Raw genomic sequence first — 9,290 nt, 5'->3', positions numbered from 1 at the left:
ATGCAACATAGTTTTCCTCTTGCAACTACCATAGATCCTTTCAAAAACTTTCACTACCTATTCTTTTGTCAATTCTTATATTTTTTCTTATCGAAAACATTAATAGCAAGTAAGTTCATTCTCATATCAGGAATGTGTCTGACAGCCTTCAAAGTTAACATGTAGCCTGTACTAGTTGTACTATAGTATCATTAATCTTAACAATCTGTAACACACTCTTATTTCTCATTTTGGTGCAACCAAAGTCTCCTACCTTGTAAATTGTAAACAACTCTTTTTTAGGAACATAATGATATGCTGCTCTTATGTCAACTATCCACTTAATGTCAAGATCACTAACATGATTACAATCACCATGTGTACAAATTAAAGTAACTGTTTCACTATCTGAATTCACTTCTACAACCTTACCATTATTTGAACTCTTGTCTTTCTCATCTTTTAGCTCTTACTTTTAGATTTTATAGTATCACTTTATATGACTTGCTTTACCATAATGGAAACACTTCATTTTATCTCTGGACTTGGATCTATGTTTGAACTTACTAAGGCCTTTTGAGTTCTAACCTCTGTCAATGTTTCTGCCCTTGTTTTTATGAGTAGAGCTTGATTTTCAATGTTTAAATCTTTTCACCTTGCTTTTTCATTAAGCATATTATCCTTTACCATCTTCAAAGTCACTTTGTAATCGAGAGCTGAATTAAAAATAGTCACAACTAGAGTATTTCAGTTGTCTAGCAATAAACTCAAAAGAAACAATGCCTTTACTTCATCATCCATCTTAAGCTCCATAGTAGTCATTTGATTAAATATATCTTGAAAATCACTCATGTGTTCTGTAATCGATCGTCCATCCTTGTATTGTAGAGTTGCAAGCTTTTAACAAGCATAACATAATTCATACCATTTTTCTCTCATACAATATTGCCAATCATTCCCAAAAAGTGTGGGCATTTATCTCCTATTCTACATGATGGAGCACATTGATATCAACTCATTTTCTTATTGTAATTAGTATCTTTTTGCCTAATTTCTTTCAGTTTTTATCTTTTATATCTATCAGTTTAGCTGAATCATCTAATATTGGTTTATGCAACTCTTTGCAGTATAAATGATCTTCCAACATAGGCTTCTAAATTGAGTAATTTGATACTATCAATTTTATCACGAAATCTATATCACCTTTTATGATCTCAAACAGAATTTACTTATGTCTTGGGCTACTTTTATATTGATATCTAAAAACCCTCATTCTAATACCACTTGTCAGGCTCAAAGCAATAAATACAACAACGTAGAAGCAATACATCGTAAAAAACTCATAGTAATAAACAATAATCAATAATCAACAACGTAAGAAAAATAAAGTACACCAAGATTTACATGAAAAACCTTTCAATGTAAAAGAAAAAACCATGAACCACCAGAAAAAAATCTTCACTATCAAATAATGGATAAACAAAGTTCTTCTCTAGTTAAAACTAAAGCTAATCAACAACAATTAGAGAAATTTCACTAAATAGGTGACTCAACAAATATACCCTGGGTTCGTTCCTAAAGAGTTTCAAACTCGATCTTTCCTGTTCAAAATGTAGAACTCTAAATTATAAACCTGCTAACAAAATTTCAGGTCAATTGGACTACGAATCGACTTCTATTCAACTAACTCTCCCTTATTCCTTTCTCTCTATTTTTTGGCTTTTTTTTTCCTTTTATTTCCTTGGCTTGCGGCACCACCTTCTTTTCACCTTAAAACAACCCTACCTCTTTTTATTAAGTAGTTAGGGCTCTGTGTAAAAAGAAAGATCAAAGCCTATGATCTTTGATTAGTCCAAACTCAGTTACATAGTGCGGGACCCATTTTTCTAATAATTTGAACTCTGTTTTCGATCAGCAAGAGAAATGGTAAGGTTATTATGTCCTTAACTATTGAAAAGATCTCAAATTTACTCATTCATGAAGCAATTTACCTATAGGGTGGAGCTCGTGAGGAAGTGGAGCACTTAAAGGCTGAACTAGAACGGATGAATAGTTTCTTAAAAGATGTAGACTATGAGCAAAAGCAAACCAAGCTTCATTACACTTTGGTGAGACAAATCAGAGATATTACTTATGAAGCAGAAGATGTTATAAACTTTTACATTCTTGAAGTTGCACATGAAAGAGGCTCTCAGGGAATCATGGAGAGATTCGCTGCCACTGTCACTAAGCCATTTCGTTTGCATAATAATGGGGTGTAGGTCAAAGGAATGCTGACTAAACTTGAAGACATTTCCAAGAGTCTTCCAGCTTACAATCATATCACTGAAGGAGAGAGATCTAGCTCTAATTTTAAAATGCTACAGTACTGCTCGAGAACAACTTATCCACATGTTAAGGAAGAGAATGTTGTTAGCTTGAAGGGCATGACAAGGGATGTTTTGGCTTAGTTGATGACAGAAGATGATAGGCCTCAAGTCATTGTTTCTTTTGTCGAAATGGGGGGCATACGTAAAAGCACTCTTGCAAAAAAAGTATACAAGCACATTGATGTGAGACGACATTTTGATTGTTTTGCTTAGGCTTTTATTTCTCAAAAATGTATGCCAAAAGAAGTTTTACATGGTGTCCTTATAAAAGTTCATTCTTCAAAAGAAGAAAGAAAGCTAATTGATAAACTAACAGAGGATGAGTTGAAAAAAAGACTTTATGATGTCTTGAGAGAAAAACGGTATTTAGTAGTCCTTGATGATATTTGGAGCAGTAAAGATTGGAATTGTCTTAAACCTACTTTTCCACGAGGGAAAAAAGGAAGCAAAATTTTATTCACAACACAAAAGAAGGAAGTGGCATTACTTGCAGATCCTTGCAACTCACCAATAGAGCTTTCACTTCTTACAAATGATGAAAGTTGGAAGCTTTTCAAGAGTAAAGCATTCCCTGGAAATACAACTGAGTCTGATGCTTGTTTAAGAGACTTTGAGATGCTAGGAAAAGAGATGGTGAAAAAATATAGAGGGTACCTCTGGCAATTATTGTCTTGGGAGGCTTGCTAGCAACTAAAAAGTCATGGGCTCAGTGGGAGATCATGGTTTAAAAAAACATCCATACCCACTTAAACAAGGTCTAACAATAAGACCATCAGTATGGTGCAGTGAATGGAATTTTGGTTTTAAGCTACAACGATTTGCCTTATTATTTAAAACCATGTTTCTTATATCTTAGCCATTATCCAGAAGATTAGGATATCCCAAAGAAGGAACTCATTTGATTATGGATTGCTGAAGGTTTCATTTCACTATATCCAAAAAACGAAAGAATGTTGATGAAGGATATTATTGAAGAATTCCTAGAAAAGCTAATAAATAGACGTTTGGTTCAAGTTGACGAGAGGGATTATACAGGAATAGGTGTGAAAACATGTCACATACATGATCTCTTGAGGGACTTGTGTGTGACCAAAGCTTGAGAGGAGAATTTCTTGGAAATTATTCAGCCTCCATCATTATCGGCAACTATGTTATGACAAATTGATTTTCATCCTAGCAAAAGGTATGTTTGTTTGGAGAGAGAAGAAGAACATCCAAAATTATGTTCTCTGTTGCTTTTTCAAGATGAAAAATCGATAGAATTTCACATTTCAAAATGCAAGAACTTCAAATTTTTAAGAGTCTTAAAAGTTGTGAAGAGAGATGTTAATAAATGGGAAGTAGCAAGCGAAATTGGTAATCTACATCATTTGAGATATTTGGGGTTAAAATGTGAGGGAAGAATCATCTTGCCATAATCTATTAGGAAGTTGAAGAGTTTGCACACTTTGCATGTCCAAAGTAATGCATTAACAATAAATCCTAAAGTTTTATTCAATATGGAACGTTTAAGGCATGTTTTATTACTTGGTTATGAGGGGAATCCTCGTTTGCAACTTGAATTATGGATGCCACCAAGGATTACTTCAAAAAATATTGAAACTTTAAAGTACATTGGGGTTGAGAATTTAATTGAAAATAATGGAGTGTTAGGTTTGGCTAATATTCAGCGTGTAGGAATATATTTGAGGAGATAAAAAAATGTTGAGCATATCCTAAAAGCACTGGTTGAATTAAACTGCCTTCGGTCATTGGGCATGAGCTTATTATGGGATCCAAGCAAATCATTTCCAAACTTGGAACCCCTTTCTCAGTTTCATCACCTCTCCAATCTGTTAGGCTAAAAGCCTCCAATCCAATCATACCAATGGAAGTAAAATCAAATAATAAATCAAACACACAAGAGATAACAATTTAACGTGGTTCGATCCAACTGACCTACATCCACGGGTGAGAAACAAGATCCACTAGTTGTAGAAAATTACAAACTTACATCAAATCATCAATCTCACTCAATAATCAATACTCATAAGACACTTTCAATCTCTTCTAGTCCTATGGAGTATTCTCAACCCAAACAAACATAAACCCAAACCCTTGTGCATCTTTTCAACATAACCAAATACATACCCATATACTCCCACACATCATACCTATGTGGACCCTCTCAATCTCCTCTAGTCCACTCACAAACAAACATACACACCCATAAGACGTAGAGCCCCAATACTCCTATGGGGTGTTTATCCCATAAAATCTTACAAATCTCTTACATCTTTTTCTCATACCAAACCTTGTAGAGACTTCACCTATTTATAACCATACAAACTTGCCCATTAAGAACCCCTTTCCGCTCAAAATTTTTCTCTTGTAAGTCAAACTTACCTATTAAGAATTCATTTCCCCTTAGAATTCTTCTCTTGCAAGTCAAACTTACCTATTAAGAATCTCTTTCTTTTAGAATTCTTCTTTTGCAAGTTTTCTTGTCCATTAAGCAATATCTAACAAATCTCAAACAAATCTTTTATGGGATTTGAGTCAATATTCCAAACAATCTCCACCTTGACTCAAATTCTATCAATCATTTATCTTCATGCTAGACATGTTTAGCTCCACGTATAATGGAAGTCTCACAATCATCTTCTCTTCTTTTGTGTCTTCACGCTTCATACAAACCAATCCTTAATCTTCAAAACTTAAACTCGAACTCTTCTCTTGAATCGAGCTCTTCTGGACTTGCTTTTTTCCATATCTCAAACCATACACTTTTCACATCTTAAACCTTTAGCTCTTCCCACATCTCGAACATTTGACTCTTTCCACATCTTGAATCTTTAACTTTTCTCACGTTTCGAACCTTCAACTCTGATACCACATATTGGAGAACACCACAGCTCTGATACCATTTGTTGGAAAACACCACAGCTCTGATACCATTTGTTGGGCTAAAAGCTTCTAATCCAATCACACCAGCGGAAACAAAATCAAATAATAAATCAAACACATGAGAGACAATAATTTAACAAAGTTTGATCCAATTGACCTACATCCACGGATGAGAAACAAGATCCACTAGTTGTATAGAATTACAAACTTACATCAAATCATCAATCTCACTCAACAATCAATACTCATAAGACAATCTCAATCTCTTCTAGTCCTATGAAGTATTATCAACCCAAACAAACACAAACCCAAACCCTTGTGCATCTTTTCAACATAACCAAATACATACCCAGATGCTCCCATACATTATACCTATGTAGACCCTCTCAGTCTTCTCTAGTCTACTCATAAACAAACATACACACATATAAGACGTAAAGCCCCAATACTCCTATAGGCTGTCTATCCCATAAAACCCTACAACTCTCTTACATCTTTTTCTCATATCAAACCTTGTAGAGACTTCACCTATTTATAACCATACAAACTTGCCTATTAAGAACCCCTTTCCTCTTAGAATTCTTCTCTTGTAAGTCAAACTTACCTATTAAGAATTCATTTCCCCTTAGAATTTTTCTCTTGCAAGTCAAACTTACCTATTAAAAATCTCTTTCTTTTAGTATTCCTTTTTTATAAGTCTTCTTGTCCATCAAGCAATATCTAACAAATCTCAAACAAATCTCTTATGGGATTTGAGTCAATATTCCTAACACAATCTACGCTTAGAAAGAAAAATAGAATAAGATCCCCAATCGAGGCATCATGTTTGAAATTGGTTCCAGTAAACATTATCAAGTTAACTTTGTGGGAATCTGAGGTGAAGCAAGATCCAATGGTTGTTTTGGAAAAGCTACCTCATTTGAGGACTTTCTGCTTACGGTGGGATGCATACATGGGGACCAAATTAATTTGCCCTGCCAATGGGTTTCTTCAACTTGATTTTCCTGAAATTCTAGGTTTATCAGAATTAGAAGAGTGTGAGATAGAAGAAGGCGCAATGCCATATCTCCGAAGTTTATCATTGTTTCATTTAGATAATTTGAGGATGATTCCAGAAGGGTTTAGGTATATTACTGCTCTCCAAGAAATGGTATTAATGGAGATGAATGGGTCTTTAGTAGAAAGGATTCAAGTGATAGACGGGAGAGAATGAGAGGATTTGTTTAAAGTCAGCCACATACCTTACATCAAGATATTTGACAAAGAGAAACAACTGAAAACTCCAATTTTGCAGGAGAGTTATCTGCTTTTTTATAAAATAAAACTTTTTCATTTTTTTATTTGGGAACATAAATATTCATATTTATCATTTCCTTTCCATAAGAGATGATGATATATGCCATTTTCATCTTAATGTAGGTATAATAAGATAGGCACTAACATGAGGCAAAGTTGGATGCTTTGTTTGATCATGAAAAGCAATCGTGCCAATAAAAGCAAGAAGAGGCTGGGGTCACTTCGATTTACATTTTTAATTGTTTCAAAGTGTGATATGTTTCTTTTTTCCTTGATAGTTGATTTTGATGGTCAAGTGCTTTTTGGAAATGAATTGCTATGAGCTTTAATGAACTGGCTGTTTATTGATTTTAAATGTGCAGTATATGAAGATTATCCATGTTAATGGCAAGCTACTGATGGTTTTATTTTTTGAATTTTATTTCTTTTTAAAGACCTTTTTCTTGTTTATTACTGACTTTGTTTGACTGTTTCTCTTCACTAATAAACATCACTGCTTGTAGACTGATAAGATGGAACAGCAGAAGGGTAAAAGTAATTCTTGATTGATGGAAATTTTCTTGCTCGATAACATAAAGATCAGTAGCAAAAATGCTTCTGAACTTTCTTGGAAAAGAAAATTGCAGAGTAACTGGTAATATTAGCAAAATCCACGCTGTATTTAAGTTGCATACTTATTTTCTTCAAAATTCTTCAAACAAAATAATAGAAGATGTCGGAAGAACTTTAGGGTGCTTTGTTTGACTCCCAAATCCACAATGAATCAAGATGTCTTCAGAAACAAAAAACTTGGACCATGCTTGCAATGAGATTTGTTAGAATATGGAAAGAAATAGGGATTTAAATAGCGGTCGCGATCACGTTTTCGGTCGCGATCACGTTTTCGGTCGCGTCACGTTTATCACGTTTTCAGATATAATGAAGATCATTGCGGTCACTACGATCATCGCGGTCGTGAATTTTTTTTTTTGCATAATTTATATAAAATGTAATAATTATAATTATAATTATAAAAACTCTTATTCAATGATTTTAAAAATAGTTTATGACACTATGTTTTTTATTTTTTAAAAAAATTATTCATAATTTTATTTAGATTATAAAAAGCATTCATATTTGGTTTATTCACAAAAAAATTTATTAAATTTCATATAAAAATTATAAATTAATATATAACACAATCAAAATATAATATTTAATTTTAATTAATTTTTGTCTAACTTATACAAAAAAATTTATCAAAAATTTTCATCTAAAATCTCTATATATATTATATTAAATTATTAATCCCTTAATATTTTTTAATTATAAACCTTCAATCTCTCTAATTAGATTTTATCTAAAAAAATTTCAAAAATTAAAAATTTTCAAACTTATATTTTAATAAAATTGACAACAATAAAATATCAAAACAACAAAAAAAAATTAAAATTCAAATACAAAATTATAAATTAATATATAACACAATCAAAATATAATATTTAATTTTAATTATTTTTCATCTAACTTATACAAAAAAATTTATCAAAATTTTTCACCTAAAATCTATATATATTATATTAAATTATTAATCTCTTATTTTTTTAATTATAAATTTTTAAAACCTCTAATTAAATTTTATCTAAAAAAATTCAAAAATTAATTACAAAATTAAATAAAAAATTAAACTCCCACACCCAATCCCTCCTCACGTTCTTGCCTTAATGCCCCTCAAATGTTTAATTGTAGCAGGACAGCAGAACCATTTAGAACCAGCTTCTGTTCATCTTTTTCGCGTGTCTAAAGCTTTATTTTTCAGAAATTTCTTCTTCTTTCTTTTTTTTTTTTTTTTATCTCTCATTTTCTCTCGCATCTTTTCATCATTATCACTTACCCAGTACACCTCGTTCGTCTCTCTCAAGTCTCAAACTCTCACAACAGATCATTTTACAAAAATTTTACAAAAAAAAAGGTAATTTAACTTTCTTTTCTTACCTTATTTGATCTTGAATGTTGATTGAAAATTTGATGCTGATTTGAATTTGGGTGTCGAAATGCTCATGGTTGAAACTTGAATTTTTTTTTTCTCGAACTATTAGATCCTTGTAGGAAAATGGAATAGCGGCAATAACGGCCCGTTATTGCCGCTATTCTCCGTTAAGCCGTTATTTGCGGCTATTACATTCCGTTTTTGTTGTGAATGAATTTCACAACCATGTTTTACCCAATAGCGGTGGCGGGTGATGACGCTACCGCTATTTTGCGGCCGCCATTCCGCTTTTAAACTGTTATTTGAATTCTTGAAAAAGAATATCACATTTACTGATGCAATTTTGATTTGTTAATACCATCAGCCCAAAAAGAATGAATGCTGCTTTACTACAATTTGTGCATCAACAAGTAACTAAAAGAAACGAAAATAAGAAAAAAGGAAGGCCTAGATGTCTTCCTAAAAAGGTTTATATATATATATATATATATATTATTTATTTATTTATTTATATATTTAAAATTGTCAAAATTTAATTTATAATAATTGAAACTAAAAATTTAACACTTTACCAAAAGACCACTCTACCAAGTACCGACAGACCTCACAATTGTTGGCCTTCCTGATCAGTCTTTCAAATCAGGAAAGCCAGCTCAAACCAATCCCAAGTACAGAGAACAAAGCAGCAACTGCAATTTCAAAAATCGGTGATGATAAAATTGCAAAAGACAAGTACTCAATACTCATGAAAAGTCACTTCTGTATAAGAAGGTAAAGTACTTAAAATTGAT

The 9,290-nt window shown here is 32.3% G+C and overlaps 1 pseudogene; it reads left to right on the top strand.

Annotated features, from left to right (window-relative positions):
* Positions 1-1,919: 1,919 nt before the first annotated feature.
* On the top strand, positions 1,920-6,852 carry LOC149515721 (putative disease resistance RPP8-like protein 4; annotated as a pseudogene).
* The last annotated feature ends 2,438 nt before the right edge of the window (positions 6,853-9,290 follow it).

The sequence above is a fragment of the Durio zibethinus genome, chromosome 12 (assembly GCF_047325235.1).
Source record: "Durio zibethinus cultivar Kanyao isolate XHJ-2024 chromosome 12, ASM4732523v1, whole genome shotgun sequence".
Classification (NCBI taxonomy): domain Eukaryota; kingdom Viridiplantae; phylum Streptophyta; class Magnoliopsida; order Malvales; family Malvaceae; genus Durio; species Durio zibethinus.
This window is presented reverse-complemented; position numbering and strand designations above follow the sequence as displayed.